The 18,591-nt window shown below is 41.3% G+C and overlaps 1 protein-coding gene across 9 annotated transcripts in view; it reads right to left on the bottom strand.

Moving 5' to 3' along the window:
- The window catches only part of pcbp3 (poly(rC) binding protein 3), a 137,280-nt gene that overhangs the window by 75,053 nt on the left and 43,636 nt on the right, over positions 1-18,591 (bottom strand). For 8 of the 9 annotated variants that reach the window (XM_011489554.3, XM_078939349.1, XM_078939351.1 and 5 more), the window contains exon 2: positions 6,815-6,935. The gene's annotated coding sequence lies outside the window, so the exon portion shown is untranslated. Of the gene's footprint in view, positions 1-6,814; positions 6,936-9,208; positions 9,537-18,591 lie in introns of those variants that run through there. The other variant, XM_078939348.1, reaches the window with a different exon arrangement.

The raw sequence follows: 18,591 nt of genomic DNA, 5'->3' as shown, positions 1-18,591 counted from the left end.
GAGAAGGACTTGTACAGACTAGCCAGACAGAAAGACAGAGATGGGAAGGACGTGCAACAGATAAGGGTGATTAAGGACAGAGATGGAAAGGTGCTAACAACCCAGGAGAGTGTACAGAAAAGATGGAACGAGTATTCTGAGGAGCTGATGAACGAGGAAAATGACAGGGAAAGAAGAGAGGAAGATGTGGTTGTTGTGGAGCAGGAAGTAGCAGAGATTGGAAAGGATGAGGTTAGGAAGGCTCTGAAAAGGATGAAGAGCGGAAAGGCTGTTGGTCCTGATGACATACCTGTGGAGGTATGGAAGTGCTTAGGAGAGACAGCAGTGGAATTTCTAACAAGTTTGTTCAATAGGATTCTAGACAGTGAGAAGATGCCTGAGGAATGGAGGAGAAGCGTTCTGATCCCGATCTTTAAGAACAAGGGTGACACGCAAAACTGCAGCAGCTAAAGAAGAATAAAGTTGATGAGGCACACAATGAAGCTGTGGGAAAGAGTAGTGGAAGCCAGGCTTAGGAAGAAGGTGGAGATTTGTGAGCAGCAGTATGGTTTCATGCCCCGTAAGAGCACCACTGATGCCATTTTTGCTTTGAGAATGTTGATGGAAAAGTACAGAGATGGTCAGAAGGAGCTGCGTTGTGTGTTCGTAGATTTAGAGAAGGCGTATGACAGGGTGCAGAGGGAGGAGCTGTGGTACTGTATGAGGTCGTCTGGAGTGGCAGAGAAGTATGTCAGAGTAGTTCAGGACATGTATGAGAGAAGTATGACAGTGGTGAGATGTGCTGTAGGTCAGACAGAGGAGTTCAAGGTGGAGATGGGACTAAACCAAGGATCACCTTTGAGTACCTTTTTGTTTGCTATGCTGATGGACAGGCTGACAGACGAGGTAAGACAGGAATCTCCCTGGACAATGATGTTTGGGGATGACATTGTAATTTGCAGTGATTTGCAGTGAGAGTAGAGAGCAGGTGGAGGAACAGCTAGAGAGGTGAAGGTTTGCTCTGGAAAGAATAGGCATGAAGGTCAGTCGTAGTAAGACAGAATACATGTGTCTGAACGAGAGGGATCCAGGGAGAAGCGTTAGGTTACAGGGGGCTGAGGTGAAGAAGGTGCAGGAGTTTAAGTACTTGGAAGAAGGATGTTGCCTGGCTGCCTGGCAGGAGGGAAAGAGGACGGCCAAAGAGGAGATATATGGATGTCTTAACAGAGGACATGAAGTTGGCTAATGTTAGGGTAGAAGATGTTCATGATAGAGTGAGGTGGAAAAAGATGATTCGCTGTGGCGACCCCTGATTGGAAAAGCCGAAAGAGAAAGAAAGATGCTCTCGCTGCTTGGCTCGGATGAAGGCAGTTTTCTTTTCCTACACATTTTTTGCTGCAGCTTTCGCGTGCGGCTTTTGCCAACTCTCCTTGCCTGTCAGCCGGCTGGCTGAAGAAGCGGACCAAGTTCTGCTGGTCACAAGGCGTTTCACCGTGCATCATGTGACGTCTGATACCCGGCTGCAGCAGATGGAGGACGATCCACTGTTTGCAGTCGGCGTGGGCGCGCGCTTCTACAGCTCTCTGTGCCGTTTTATTCAGAGGTTCGGAAAGAAGGCAAAGCGCTGTGTCTCTTCTCTTTCCAGGGATCTGTTGTAGCCACTCCTCCAGCTTGGACTTACTGCACCGAGTACTACAATTACCACGGGCACCACTGTATCATTTACTTTCTATGCTTTCTCCAGTTCTTCTCTGAGTCCCTCCAGTTTCTAATGTTCCTTCTTCCTGATGTTCCCATCGCTTGGCACTACCACATCCACCACAACGGCTTTTCTCTGTTCTTTGTCCACCACTACAATGTCTGGTTGGTTTGCCATTACCATCCTATCAGTCTGGATTTGGAAGTCACACAGGATCTTTGCTCTCTCATTCTCTACCACCTTCAGAGGTGTTTCCCATTTGCTGACCTTGGGGTTTCCAGTCCATATTCTGCACACATGTTCCTGTATATTATTCCAGCCACTTAATTGTGGCGCTCCATGTATGCTTTACCTGCCAGCATCTTACACCCTGCAGTTATGTGCTGGATTGTTTCAGGCGCCTCTTTGCACAGCTTACACCTTGGGTCTTGTAGGGTGTTTTAGATCTGATCCTCTATTGCTCTGGTGCTTGTTCCTGAGCTGCCAGGATGAGTGCTTCAGTGCTGTCCTGTTGCCAGCCCTTTCTAGCCATTGGTAGGACTTGATATCAGCCACTTTAGTTATTGTCTGGTGATACATCCCATGCAGGGGTTTGTCCTCCCATGAGGATCCATCCTGTATCCTCTGCTTTCCATTGCCTGAGACATTTACTGAGTTAGTGGCTTCCATGCTCACTAGTCCTTGGCCTCCTTCCTTATGGCCAGCATATTCAGACTGCTGGATTTGGGATGGAACTTTCCATGCATGGTGAGGAGCTTTCGTGTCTTCACATCCGTGGTCTGCATCTCTTCCTTTGGCCATCTTATTATTCCTGCAGGGTATCTGATAACTGGCAGTGCGTAGCTGTTTATTGCCCGGGTCTTATTTTTGCCATTGAGCTGGCTTCTCAGGACTTGCCTTACTCGTTGGAGGTATTTAGCTGTCGCAGCTTTCCATGTTGCCTGCCCCAGGTTGCCATTTGCCTGGGGAATTTCAAGGTACTTGTAACTGTCCTCAATGTCTGCTATTGTTCCTTCTGTGAGTGAGACCCCTCCTGTGTGGACTACCTTGCCTCTCTTTGTCACCATTCGGCTGCGTTTCTCGAGCCCGAATGACATCCTAATGTCACTACTGTAGAACCTGGTGGTGTGGATCAGGGAGTCAATGTCAGGCTAGCTCTCCACATAGAGGAGATGACTGATGTTGGCCCCATTTCTGAGTCGGTATCTGAGTCGGTAGCCATAGCCAGTCTTGTTGATTATGTGGCTGAGTGGGTTCAGACCCATGCAGAAGTGCATCACCTTGGAATATCCCACATTTAATGGACACCTGTGCAAAGGGCTTACCTTTGGCTTCAAGGGTGGTTTTCCATGGCTTCATCGAGTTTCTTATGAAGGCTCTTAGAGTCCTGTTGATGTTGTACAGCTCCAACTATTCAGGGATCCATGTGTGTGGCATTGAGTCATAGGCTTTTTTGTACTCAATCCAAGGCTGTGCACAGGTTGGTGTGTCGTGACCTGCAGCCTTGAGCGACTGTTCTATCAGCCAGGAGTTGGTCTTTGGCTCCTCTGAAGTCTCTACCAATGCCCTTCTGTGTGTTGCTCATGTATTGATCCATGTGTCTATTTATCTTCGTTGCAATGATGCCTGACATGAGCTTCCATGTTGTGGAGAGACAGGTTATTTGCCGGTAGTTGAATGGGACTGCACCCTTTAAGGGATCCTTCTGGATAAAGATCATTAGCCATTTGTGTCTTCTTTAAAAAAAAACTGTTCATTTTCTAGCCTTGGTGGGTCTGCTCGGTTGTTTTGACCCTGCCACTGAGCATACATTTTTGCAGCTTGAGTTGCAAACAGCCTGTTCATCCATCTGGCTTTATTTTCTCTTGTGTGACTCTTTAGGCGGCTGCTCAAGGGCAGGATTCTTTGTTTGGCAGTTTCCATTGCCTTAGGTATGGGCATCTGGCTGCATCTCTTAGGTAATTGCTTTCTCATTGTACCTCTTTGAAGCACTCTGTCAGCTGACTCACAACCCTCCGAGCTGCCTTGATTTTGGCCTCCAACCGTTGCTTCCATGGTGGGTATTGTAATTTCCCATCAATGCTCTTATAGCCAAGCATCTCAAGGATCACTGCTGCTGAAGTGTACACCAGTTCATTGGTTTCTGTGATTGTTGTGGTAGGAATTGCCCTCAATGCTTCATTCACAGGAGACTCCAGGAGACTTTCATGTGGAACATCACTTAACCATTGTAGCTGGTGTTGGGGTTGCCTAGTGTTCATTCTAGACATGATGTTCCAGGTCAGTTGCTGCCTCGCTCAGCGTATCTGTGGTTGTTGGGGCTGTGTACCCAAGTTTAGGTTGGGGGTCTAGTAGAGCTTCCCTTCTGACCTGGTGTTCTGGCTCTCCCATGGTATTGCAATTGTGATGTTTTGCTTCAATCTCAAGTTAGGATTGGAGTTGCCGTTTGTGGATGTTAGAACATTGAGCTACCAGTTGCTTCGCAGTTAGCCTTGATTGTGGGTTTCAAAGCATCCATTCATTCAACATTCTCTGCATGTAACTTCTCTGGGTGGGATTGCTTGAGTAGTAGCATTCTAACAGAACCTTGTTCCCACTACTAGTCTATTTTCATCAAACTGTATTCCAGTAGCCCCCTGTGCATCATTGTCTCTTATGGGTTATGAGGTAGGCAGTAGCGATAGGGGCTTTCCCAAGGGCCCTGGTTTCCAATATATCTATATCTATATATCAACATCTATATCTATATATACATACATACAGTACAGATCAAAAGTTTGGACACACCTTCTCATTCAAAGAGTTTTCTTTATTTTCATGACTATGAAAATTGTAGAGTCACACCGAAGGCATCAAAACTGTGAATTAACACAAGTGGAATTATATACATAACAAAAAAATGTGAAACAACTGAAAATATGTCACATTGTATGTTCTTCATAGTAGATGCGCTGCCCCCCTTAAAAAAGCTGGCAGAGTAATTGTTGCGCAATATAATTGTCCTTTATGACTTGCCGTACCATCTCGCAGCACCAACGTACAAGCAGACCAGTTGTGTTGTTCGTCATCGTTTCCATAATTTCTCGTCACAACCCTGAACCAACGAAGATTTGCTCCATCCACCGGCGCAACGACATTGGGATGTCATTCGGGCTCGAGAAATGCAGCCGGAAGGTGACAAAGAGAGGCAAGGTAGTCCACACAGGAGGGGTCTCACTCCCAGTAGGAACAGACATTGAGGACAGCTGCAAATACCTTGGAATTCCCCAGGCAAATGGCAACCTGGGGCAGGCAACATGGAAAGCTGCAACAGCTAAATACCTCCGAGTAAGGCAAGTCCTGAGAAGCAAGCCCAATGGCAAGAATAAGACCCGGGCAATAAACCGCTACGCACTGCCAGTTATCAGATACCCTGCAGGAATAATTAGATGGCCATAGGAAGAGATACAGACCACGGATGTTAAGACACAAAAGCTCCTCACCATGCATGGAGGGTTCCATCCCAAATTCAGCAGCCTCAGACTGTATGCTAGCCTCAAGGATGGAGGCCGAGGACTAGTAAGCATGGAAGCCACTATCCAGGAGGAAACATCCAAGATGCATGAGTACATCAAGCTCAAGGCCCCAACTGACAGTGTTGCTCAGTGAATGTCTCAGGCAATGGAGACCAGAGGATACAGTGCAGGAGGAGGATCCTCATGGGAGTACAAACACCTGCATGGGATGTACCACCGGACCATAACTGAAGTGGCTGATATCAATAAGTCCTACCAATGGCTAGAAAGGGCTGGCCAACAGGACAGCACTGAAGCACTCATCCTGGCAGCTCAGGAACAAGCCCTGAGCACCAGAGTGAAAGAGGCTCAGATCTACCACACCAGACAAGACCCAAGGTGTAGGCTGTGCAAAGAGGCGCCTGAAACAATCCAGCACATAACTGCAGGGTGTAAGCTGCTGACAGGGAAAGCATACATGGAGCACCACAATCAAGTGGCTGGAATCATATACAGGAACATGTGTGCAAAATATGAACTGGAAACCCCAAGGTCAAAATGGGAAACACATCCGAAGGTGGTAGAGAATGAGAGGGCAAAGATCCTGTGGGACTTCCAGATCCAGACCATTAGAATGGTAATGGCGAACCAACCAGACATTGTAGTGGTGGACAAAGGACAGAGGTTGTCCGTTGCGGTGGATGTGGCAGTGCCAAGAGATGGGAACATCAGGAAGAAGGAACATGAGAAACTGGAAAAATACCAGGGACTCAGAGAAGAACTGAAGAAAGCCTGGAAAGTGAAGGTGACAGTGGTGCCTGTGGTAATTGCAGCACTCGGGGCAGTAACCCCAAAGATGCAGAAGTGGCTACAACAGATACCTGGAAGAGCTCTAAGTCCAGAAAAGTGCAGTGCTAGGAACAGCTAAGATACTGAGCAGGACCCTCAAGCTCCCAGGCCTCTGGTAGAGGATCCAAGCTTGTGTGAGTAGCCACCCACGGAAGGGTGAGAGGGGCGTTTAAAAAAAAAAAAAATTATATATGTACACACACATGTATGTGTGTGTGTGTGTGTGTGTGTGTGTTTTGGTCAGGGCAATGATGTGAGCTTTTTAGTGTGAAAACTTTTAATTTTTAGCATGTAAGGAAGCTAGTTTTGAGGAATTTCTTGTACACATCTTTTCAGAATAAAGTAGTTAAGAAAGAAGGTCTAATAAGTTGTACCCAATGAGATTTTCTCAGACCTAATTTTAGGAATCACCTTCAAGCTCAAAGAGCTTATTATTTTTCTGTTGTGAAAAATGCATCAGTTATTAAAAAAATAAAACAGTCAGGCCTTTTGTAGCTTTTATACAAATTTGTCAAACCTTCACATGCCAAAAACAAGTTGGAATGTTAGTTTTTTAAATAAATTTTGTTGTAATAAATTAGAAATTTACATAGTTTGGACAAAAAAAGTTTGTGGTGCCATCATGACTGAGAGGCACTGCCACTGACATTTACAGACTTATAATATTTTAATAACCCTAATTTAGTCAAGTGCTTCTTGCAAAGGACACCTGCAAGCTTAAGTGTCTTGATTACTGGAGGAAGCAAAACCCATCAATTTATCGAGGACAGATCAAATTAGTCCGGTTACTCACTGGAGTCGCTCTGGGTGTTGTGTTCTCAGGGCATACAGGATGAGACTACAGCGTGTTCTCTCGCAGAGTCAGATCAGCTCATCAGCCCTTGGATTCCCCTCAGACTGATGGTTGGCCCATGCTAAGGAGACAGACATGCAAAAACGATAAAAACAGAAAAGACGTTATATATTCTGTAGAGCAATCAAGCCACAGCAACAGTAGTATGTCTGACCAAATGAGATCCCAGAAGTATCCTGGGTGCCTAGAAGTGACAGTAAAGCAGAGTCCTTTTGCTTCACAAAAATACGACAGTGGGGGATCATGGCCAGGCACCTGGAAATGAAAATGTTTTGATTTATCAGCCCTGTGACACTGCACCTGACCTGACTTACAAGCTACAATCAGATACAATAAGTGAGATAAGTCAAGTGTGTCTGTAAGGCAGAGTGTGCTGGGGTTATTATGGAATTAAGCAGAAATACTCCTCATCTTAAACTCCATCAAAAACACCTGGACTCTTCTTGCTTCTAAGTAGAAAAATAGATGGTTGTAGAAAAGTACAGAGCATAACCCTTGTGCTATCTTAGATGACCCCACCCTTATTTTGACGTGTTCTCCCTACCATGACAAAGGTGGAAAGATTTCATGTAATCCATGGACACCAGTGAAGATCACAAATCATTGAAGAAAAAAGGTTCAGAGCACTGTCTAATGGGTCTAGATGACCCAACTCCCAACCTTAAAGTGCCTAGGATAGCACAAGGGTTACATTATTTATAAAGAAGAAAGTTTGATAATAATAATACGCAGCTAATTTTACAGCACTATGAAGGCGCACTTCAAAGCCTTTGTTTTTCCAAAAACAAGACTTGCAGTCCGGAGCACCTTATATATGGATTAAGAGAGGTGCACAGCGCCCTGTCGAAATGAGTGGTTGGATGATACAGTGAACATGCTAACACGGCTGACGTTAGCGGTTTCATACTGTTTTTTTTGTTTTTTTCCTAAATGTTGGAAGTTAGCGTTGTCACAGTAGTGTTTATTTTGGCTGTGTCAGTCTTCTTTTTTATGCGTTGCAAGCGGGGTTTGGAGTACTGTGAACACGCTAACGCAGCTAACGTGAAGCATGTTAGAAACAAGTTCTAGAGCTACTGTGAACGCAGTTAATAAAGTCTAACTGACTGACAGACTTATCTTAAGTCATTCGTCTCACTTAGTGAGCCTTATAAATGACACAAGTTACTTACCCATTACTGTGCATCTTACAATCTGGTGCGCCCTAAAGAAAATATGGTGAACTTGTACATTAATGCTGGAAAATCATGCTAATCTGCTGTACAGCATAGTTTGATTTGATTTATTGATTCATTTCAAGCACTCCTCTCATCTTCATATTGTGAAATCAGAGTTTCTTTATACCTTTTCTTGAATATTTGGATATTTGAACATTTTTATAGCTCATTACTAAACCAGTTGCAAAGTTTAGTGCCACACACCGACACACAGAAACTTTTCTTTGTGGTTCTTATCAGTTTGATCTTGAAGTTCCCACATCTCCTCATTTTATAACCTCCTTCATTTTCCAAGAACTGCTTTTGGATGTTCAATGGTAACGATTTCCCACTCACTCTGTATAAAAGTTGGGCAGTGTAAAAATCAACAAGGTCATGCAGTTTTAAAAGCCTATTGATAAAATAAATTGTTTGTATGATCAACATATCCCAATTTGTGTACAATTCTGATGGCTCGTTTTTGAAGTAAAAAGAGTGGATGTAGTGAGCTCTTATTGTTCCCCCAAATTTCTATACAGTAGGTCAAATACGGTAATATTAAGAAGCAGTACAATAAATATCTACTGTTGTTTTCTAATATATATTTAGAATTATTTATGTTTGAAATACTTTTTGAGACTTTAGTTTGTATGTGTCTGATGTGTTGCTTCCAATTTAATTTGTCATCGATAACAACCCCTAAGAATTTGATTTCTGTAATAGTTTCAATTGAGAACTCGGTTTTGGCTTTGTAGTTACCAAAAAGCATCATTTTGGTTTTATCAAGGTTCAAACATAATTTTTTGTAATCCATCCACAATTTTATTTTGTTTAACTCTGTGTTACCTCTGATTGTCTGTAGAATAGAATATGCTTGTATCATCAGCAAATAATATGAGTTTCATAAGCTTTGAAACATTGAATATATCATTTATGTATATATTAAATTGGAGCGGGCCCAGAATTTATCCTTGTGGGTCACCACAACATATCTCTATGGTTTCTGATGTAAATTCATCAATCTTGACAAATTGTTTTCTTCCCGTTAGATAGCTTATGAGCCAAGTCAGCGCTAATCCGTTCCGGTTCCGAAGACATCCCGGCCGACTGACTTCAAGGACTACAGACCGGTGGCGCTGACCTCTCATCTGATGAAGACGATGGAGAGGCTGGTGCTCACACATCTTCGTCCCATGGTCAGCCAGTCGATGGACCCGCTGCAGTTCGCCTACCAGCCCGGTATCGGAGTTGAGGATGCTGTCATCTTCCTCCTGGACAGAGCTCTGTCACACCTGGACCAGACTGGAAGCTCTGTGAGAGTCATGTTTTTCGACTTCTCCAGCGCTTTCAACACCATTCAACCGCTGCTGCTGAGGGACAAGTTGGTACACATGGGCGTGGACCAGCATCTGTCTGCATGGATGCTGGACTATCTCTCAAACCGACTGCAGTATGTGAGGTCTCGCCACTGTGAGTCAGATATGATCGTCTGTAACACAGGAGCACCGCAGGGAACAGTTCTGGCTCCGTTCCTGTTCACTGTCTACACCGCAGACTTCATGTCCAGCTCAGCATCTTGTCACCTGCAGAAGTTCTCGGATGACTCTGCCGTTGTCGGACTAATCAAGATGACAATGACAGAGAGTATAGAGAGCTGATTAAGATCTTTGTGGACTGGTGCCAGCGGAACTACCTCCAGATTAATGCAGGGAAAACCAAGGAGCTGGTGGTGGACTTTCGCAGGCACACTCACTCTGCATTAGCACCGGTGAACATCCAAGGAAGGGACATTGAGAGAGTGGACTCATACAAGTACTTGGGTGTTCACCTCAACAATAAACTGGACTGGTCACACAATACAGAAGAACTGTACAAAAAAGGACAGAGTAGGCTATTTCTGCTGAGGAGACTGAGGTCTTTTGGAGTGCAGGGACCACTCCTAAAGACCTTTTACGACTCTGTGGTCGGTGCTGTGCTGGTGCAGCTGCATCTCGGCAGCGGACAGGAAGCGGCATCTCGGCAGTGGACAGGAAGCGACTGGAGAAGCTGGTGAAGAAGCCAGCTCCGTTCTGGGGCTGCCTTTGGACTCAATACAGGAGGTGGGAGAGAGGAGGATGATAGCTAAGCTATCATCCTTGATGGAGAACGACGCCCACCCCACGTATGAGTCTGTGTCCTCACTCCTTCAGCGTCAGACTGAGACATCCTAGACATCCATCCTGTCTAAAGGAGCGACACCGCAGGTCGTTTCTACCTTCTGCCATCAGACTTTACAACCTTAGCTGCTCCCAGTGAACCACGTCAAACAACATCATCGACTCGGTCTTATCTTACCCTGTGCAATAACCGATCATATATTCATCCTGTGCAATATTTTGGAATGTATATTGTGTATATAGGTGTTTATACTTACTCCATAGTCTTTTTCTTTTATATACTGCTCTCTGTTCCTGTACTGCTGCCGCAATAAGGAAATTTCCCCATCGTGGGACTAATAAAGGAATATCTTATCTTATCTTATCTTATCTTAATCCTCTTGTCCCATATACTTCCAGTTTGTCAAGTGTCATGATTGAGAGTGTCAAATGCTTTTTTTTAAATCAATGAAAATTCCAGCTGCATTTTTCTTTTTATCCAGAGCATTTGTGATTTCCTCCACAGCATCAATGATAGCCAATGAGGTTGTTCTGTTTTCTCTAAAACCGTATTGGTTTTCATTTATAATGTTATATTTATCAATAAATGTAACTAATTTATCATTGAATATTTTTTCTAGAATTTTTGAGAATTGTGGAAGAAGAGAAACAGGTCTATAGTTTGTAAAACGGTGTTTGTCTTCACTCTTATAGATAGGAATCACTTTTGCAATTTTCATTTGGTTTGGGAATATCCCTGTTTGTAATAACTTACATATGTACGTTAGAGGCTTAGAGATACTATTAATTACCTTTTACACCACTGTCATATCTACATCCTCACAATCTTTTGAGTTTTTACTCTTGAATTAATTTAAAATTGATATCAGCTCATTTTTGGTTCACATCAGAGAGAAAGATTGAGTGTGGGATCCTTTTGATGGGAGGATTATTGTCTGGTTTTGCATTTTGGAATTTCTGCTGCCAACTCTGGACCCACGTTTACAAAATAGTTATTGAGGCCGTTTGCTGCTTCATTGATGTTATAGCTTTGACCCTTCTCTTTTGTAAAGTAATCTGGGTGTGTTCGCTTTCTTGTCCCATTTTTAATGATGTTATTTAATATTTCCCAAACTCGCTTTACGTTGTTTTTATTTTCATTCAGTAGATTATTGAAGTACACTTTTTTACTGTGCCGTGTTGTTTCAGTTAGTTTATATTGATATGACTTGTATCTTTGTTTAGTTTCTCTTGTCCTCTTTTTTTAAGAATATTTATTGAGGTTATTTTTCTTTTTAAAACCATTTTGTAGACCGGTGGTTAACCAAGGGCACTTGGCAAATTTGTTCTTAAATTTATAAATTGGGCAATTCTTTTTGTAAAGTGAGCTAAATATTTCTAAAAAACATTTATAAGTAATGTCCACATATTTCTCTCTGTACACAGAGTTCCAGTTTTGTCTGGATAAGTCATTATTAAAAGAATTCATAGTTTTGTAATTTCTTAACCTTTGTAGACTGGTTCTTTTATAGTTTTCTTTGTCTTCACATTGATGTCAAATAGTGCAAAAACTTGTAAATGATCACTTATGTCACATGTCATTGGTCCAATCATATGAGTGTATTCCATATTATTTGTAAATATGTTATCAATAAGAGTAGCACTTTGAGAAGTGATTCTGCTGGGTCTTGTTATTGTTGGATATAAATTCATTGCATACATTCTGCTGATAAAGTTGTCGGTGGCTTTTAGTTTGCTGGGGTTTATCAGATCGATATTGAAATCTCCACAGATGTATAATATTTTGCTATTTAGAGAGGTACGCATTCACTGAAGAATTCTAGGCTTGACCCTGGCGACCTATAAACACAGCTTATAATGACATTTTTCCCTGAATCGTTACATAGTTCAATTGTAAGACATACCAGTATTCCATCAACTGCAACTGACAATTTATCATTTACTGTAAACTTTGTATTTTTTTTCACATATGTTGCGACTCCTCTACCTTTTTTGTTTACTCTGTTCACATAGTTAAGTTCGTAGTTTTCCAGTTCAAAGTCAGCGTCCTTGTCGCGGCTGAACCAAGTTTCAAATATTTCATAAATAGTCCTTGATGTCTTTAAGTTGGTATACATGCTTCTGCTGTTAAAGTGAATGATTGACAGTCTTCCTTCTGGGTTAATAGAGTTTTTAATGTCATCTGTAATATTTGCAGTCCATATTAACAGTGGAAAAGAATTGATCAGGTTCGATGTCTTGAAGGTTGTTGTCAATATCACTGAACACTTTAAGGTCGGTTTGCTCACCATTTAGATCTCTGAAAGTCGTCTGGTTGCAGGTGACTGTTGAAGGAAAAGTGTTGTTTTTTCTAGAAGCCATGGATAGTGGAGTTCATCTCCTCATCTCGTAAGACCAGCATCTTCACGTATCTCTTGTTTAGACTATAGTGGGTAAATATTTTTCCAAATCTTGCATGCTTCTGATAAAAAAAAAACCTTGGACTGCTCAGGGGAGCCACAGAGTTTGGCATAAACTTTACAGTCTTTTACCCAGGTTCCTTGAATTTTTCCCAGCTTTTTCAAGTAACGTGCTCTTCTGGCGATGTCGGCATTCCTTTTAGTGAGATAGTCATTCATGAAAATGTTGGTTCCCTTCAGATTTCTTCCTTGCTTCCGATTGACAAACTTTAAGACGATTGCTGGTTTGTCTGTGTCTCTGCTCCTTGAAAGCGGTCTGCAGATCTCCACAATTTTTGTGTCCAGAGAAATTCCATTGGACTTTACAAACTCCTCCAGCTGTTTTTCCACAGAGCTCGTGTCCTGCTCGTCGAATTCCTCAACGTTACCGGCGGTCACTGCGTGTGCGTATGACCGGGGTTTGATTTTCAATCCGGTGATTATCCCGTCGTTAGATCTGGAGATCTGCTCTTGGTCATCCATTCGTTTTTCGATTATATCTATCCTGTTGAAACACTGCTCCTGCAGAGCCCGGACCTGCTTCCCCTCTTCGATTGCATCCAGAATTTGTCTGTGAACAATCTTTATAGCTTTGATCTTTTCCAGCACAAAATCAAACATCTTCCTCAAGTCCTCCGACACTGTTTTTTGGGTGGCATGCTTTTCTCAATATTTACGCTTTTATGCGGTAAATGGTAATAACCTAGTTAAAGCAGCTATGCTACGTTCACACCAGGCTTGGAAACGCGCGTTCAAGACACCATTTCCAATGAAATGTGTAAATGCAGGTAAATACACATTTCAGGCTTCCGTATTGAAAACTCGTTTGTTCAGATGCTGCTACGTTTTTTAGCCCATTTTCGGGCTCTAGGTTGCAAACGCATGGCCATAAAATAAGCATTAAAAGTTAAAATCAGTTGAACTTTGACAAATTAGGGACTAAATTTTGTAGTGATGTATGGGTAGGGTACTTTTCCAGAGCCAACTGTTTGAAAAGTGATCATGGAGGAGAAATTAATATTTGCGGTTTCTGTCCGACTGGCATTATATGACACCAAATATCTGAATAAAGCTGTGAAAGAAAAACCCTGGAGCAAGATTCACGAGATTTCCACCACTTTGATATCTCCCACCAAGCCTCTTCCAACTGTGAGTACATGCACTAGTATAAGGTAATCACAGTCCAATGTGATCACCGAAAAGCGCATTCAGGAACCCGCATTCATATCTCAAATCTCCAGAGTAACTTTTCAGAAAGCAACTGTGTCCAACCTCTTCAGCATAATGTACAAAAACTGAAGTAAAGTCATGTTTAAAGTCAGAAATTCATCAAGTTTTATAGTTCCTACATAAAACAAAATTCTTGTTTTGTTTTTTTATTTGTATTTAATTAAACATCTTATTTATTTATTTTAGATTGAAGGATGTTGTTAGATCATTTTTTTCATATTGTGAGAAAACTGGTAGTTAAACCAATATGAGAGAGAAAACAATTAAAAAGTATAGTGAAAACATAAAAGCAACCAAAGTTCTAAAGTAGATTTCCTCTTTTAAATGACATACCCTTTATTCCTTTTTTTTTATTAATAAAACTTTCAGAACTGTTTGAAAAAGATGATTTATTTTCTTTTGTGTTTTGCTTTTATTTATTTTTGAAAAGGTACATGGCAGCTGAGGGCTGTTAATCAAGCACACTTTATTATTTGATCTTCAAAAAGCACAGAAATATTCATAAAAGCAAATGTTTTTCCTTGATGCTGGGCTGCATTGATGACAGTGCAGTGCAAAGACGGAAAGACATAATTATATCACAGCTGCCAATTACATTTATTTAAGGGAGACTTTTATTTAATGGGACTTTTAAAATGTACACATAAAAAGTTCAGCCACGTTACTCATGCAATCTAAATGAAATGTTTTCATTTTGTATAACTATATCACTGCTGCAGGCATTTCTGTGTTGATCACATCATTGTTACACCTTCAATATGATTTAAACTATGCTGACATCGGGCACCAGTTCTAAAACAGTTCTGGTCAAGAACTGTTACTAAGTTACTCTAGTACTGAAACTGTTGGCTCACCCTATTAAGTTAATGGAAACTCAGATGTTACATTTGTGTAAAGTCCTGTGCCTCTTGACATGCATCGTTCTCAGGAGCTCAGTAATGTCCAGGGTACTTGTGTAATTGGATGCCATCTGAGCGGCAAGTCCAACAGGAAATTTCTACACTGCAAAGTGTTCCTCAACCAACTGTCAACAGTACAAGCAAGTAGGAATGACACCAACTTAGCCATGAAGAGGAGAACTGCTAAAGCCTCAGTAACAACTGCCCTTACTGGTGGATACTGGGATTCAGAGAGTGGAAAATGGGCAAACCTGTACGGGGCACGCAGGTGGCCCACACAACATTTGAAGGTTGTAAATTGCTCAATGATCCCTTAAAGTGTAAATGTTAGCGCACAATTTTTCTACGGGCAAGTTACAGGTTGTAGCGAACACTTAAACAACATGCAAATGTAGATAAGTGGGCAGTGGGTGAGACCCAAGCATGCAGCACACTGTGCAAGGAACCCATAAGTGCAGTTCAAGTGACAAGTGTGGACAGATGGACTGTATAGTTTGTGCAGCCTGCCTGAATTAGGAAATATAAAATCATAGTGTAGTTTGTGTGGGAATCCTTTGGGTGTCTTTCAGACTCTTCCATGTCACATCCACACCCTGCGTGTGCGTAACACTTGATTTGAAACTCATATGGAACATTTTTGGCATAACTTTTAGCTTCTTTAAGGTAAACAGCAATTGTCTGATACATACACACAGAAAAGAATTACAAGTGCACGTGGGGTTGTGAGACTCCTTTCACGTCTTCAGACTTGGATATAGATGGCGCATTTAACCCTTGTGCTACCCTAGGCACTTTAACATTGGGAGTTAGCTCATCTAGACCCACTAGACAGTGCTCTGAACCTTTTTTCTTTAATGATTTGTGATCTTCACTGGTGTCCATGGATTACATTAAATCTTTCCACCTTTATCCACCTTTGTCATGGTAGGTACAACACGTCAAAGTAAGGGTGGGGTCATCTAAGATAGCACAAGGGTTAAATGCTGCTTGAATGCTGGATCATCAGTTTTCATGTCTAACAGCAGTGTCTGACTTTCTTGTCTAACAGCAGTGTCTGACTTCCCAGATGCACCTCTGGAAGAACAATCAAACAATCTCACAATGCACTGGGGATAACTTTCTCATTAATAAGAGGTGTCATACCAACGGATTTTTAATCCTGATGAACTACCTTAACTCATTTGTGTGAAGTCAAATGTCAGAACACTTTTGGAAATACACTTCATTTTCTTTTTTTGACAGCTGCAATAAAGTTTTTGAATGAAATTCCCCTTAAATGCAGACAGTGCAGTGTTCTGCAGAGAGAATACAGATCACCAAAGTTCTGTTCTATCGACTTACTTATTCCCCTGCAGTGAATCTAGATGAAATCAACTTTGGCAACTGGGCTCAGAATATCTGTTGGGGGAACAAAAATATATAAAAAATAAAAGCATGAAGTTAATCATCCAAGGGCCAGTGCTGAATATTTAAAAACCTCATGTACCTGATGTAAAATAAATAAAATGACTCCAGCAGAACGAGGGGTTTTTAGAGGGTTCAGTTTTGAAGATAAAGCACATTTTGATCTATTTAATGGTTCATTAGCTGGAAATGCAAATGTTTTTGTTTTATGTTGAGAAAGGCACTAAAAGCCCTGCCTTAAGGACCCAAGCAGAAATCCTGCAAAGGAAAGTAATTCATTTTATTTCCCTTTTTTCTCTGTTCTTTATCGAAAGGGTTGTTTCAAATATTTGCAGCAACAAACCAAACACATACATTAACAGCCTAGAATATTCCCTTTCGACAGGGCTTTGCTACCCTCTGCTGGAGCTTGATGAGACCAACAATTGATCGGGTAAATAAGTCTTCACAACTTCTTTCTCTTTAATTTCAGCTTTTTTAGCTACAGGTAATTCATGTGCCCTAAAAAGCACATTCACCCTGGATTAATCTCATCCTCAGAAGCAGGGTGGTGATCTGATCGACCTTCTGCACTTGGTGGAGGGGGTGCAGGTCCCCAGAGGTGAAATTCTATTAGCTAACAGCATGAAAGTCAATGAAAAAGGGGCCCCAGTGTGCTCTAGTCCCCCGACGGTATTAATGTTTCATGATATCTAAAAAGGGCTAATTCCCCCTTCCCCTCACTTTGACTCTTGTCCTCTCATTAAATATCTTCACAATGTCATCACTTCCTCAGATTAGAGCACTAACGTCATCTACCACAGAACTCACCCTTCACTGATCTTCAGTTCAGCTTATTGCTTTCTTTTGCTCTCGCTTAAGTGAGTACGTTTGATGAAAAATAGGCCTGCAGAAAAGCTACTTTGTAGAAACAGATTTGGGAGGTTGCACATATCATTAAATCATACTTAATTTTTTATCCTCTAAATCAGATTTTTTTTATTCTTTAAAGATCCACTTCGATCTATTTATAATGTATTTTTAAAGTGTTGACAGGGGCCTTTTAATTTTTTGATTTTGGCCACAAAAAAAACAACAGTATCCTGTTCTAGGACATATTTTTTCCAGAGGGGCAGTAGTTAATTATAAAATCGCCTCTGAGTTGTTGGCAGGACCCTTGGCGTAGAGTAACCCCACCCCCATTTCCCGTAATCCATCTGTTCACGTGCTCACCCTCAAGTGTGCAGCTCCTTACTACCCCAACCTAACATTACCGGTGCAATACTGGAGCTATCGAAATGTAGTTTTGCCCAGTCAAGGAAAATGAAAATGTTGTCTGTAAATGAATAAATCAGAATGGAGCAAAGCAGGGAGTCTGTGGTCCACTCATTGTAGTTTCTACATCACAAATAATCTCTTTTTCAAATGGTATTTTTGTGTCTCCTCCTGATTCACAATGATATGAATGAAGAAATACTCAGAAATTCAATTTTACACCTAATTTTCTTTGTACATTTCTTCCATGATCAGAAAAACACCATAAGAACATTTTAAAAACACCAAACGTACTATTATAATTGGAATTGGTGTTTAAAAAGATTTGTGCAAATCAATCAAAAATATTTGGTCTTTTTTGTCCAAAATGCATTATATTAACTCTAAAAAGATAAAAAATTAAAATCTTGTTTGACTGTCCACAGCTCAACAGCTGTTTTTGGTACCCTCTATAAGGCAAAATACTTACTTTTTTTTGTGGCTGTCATTATTGTGTAATTCATATTTTAAAAGAAAAAAAGCTGTCAGCGAAATTTAACTGAGCAGCCTAACAATAGATGTTCTAAAAATGTAGCAGTCCCATGGTTTAATCTCAAGGATTAAAGTGAAACAAAACAGATGGCTTTTTACTGTATTAATGAAAGCAAATGTAGCCGTTTTTGTTGTTGTGCTTGACACACAACTGTAAAAACCAAACCAAAGATCAAAAAAAGAAAAAGCTTTTTTTAACATTAGAATCCTATTTACATATAAGAGATGGCAGCAATGGTGACTCCTAAAACCGGAAGCAATGGAAATCTGTGACTTTTTTTTTTTAAACTGCATCAATTTGCTTATCGATCCTGTTCTCGGTAAGGTCCGTTAAGATTTTGACCTAGTTTTATGACAGGAAACAAATTTACCAGCTCAGGTTTTCATCATCATCACAGCTGGTTTACCACATAAAACTGGCAGAAAAAATGGCATGTCAGCTTAAAAAAATTGATGTTGACTTTTTTTTGTTTTACTTTTTAATGTTTTCATAAATTGACTTTCCTGACTGTGCAGACAGTGAAAAGGGGCATACTAACCATCTGTCAAAATCTAACATTTGATTTCATCCTACTCTCACTTGAAAGGGTAATTTAGGGTTGCAATGTTCCA

The sequence above is a fragment of the Oryzias latipes genome, chromosome 21, assembly GCF_053564925.1.
Source record: "Oryzias latipes strain Hd-rR chromosome 21, Olatipes_Hd-rR_3.1".
Lineage (NCBI taxonomy): Eukaryota > Metazoa > Chordata > Actinopteri > Beloniformes > Adrianichthyidae > Oryzias > Oryzias latipes.
The sequence above is the reverse complement of the archived record's forward strand: the minus strand, read 5'-3'. Positions and strand labels throughout refer to the sequence as shown.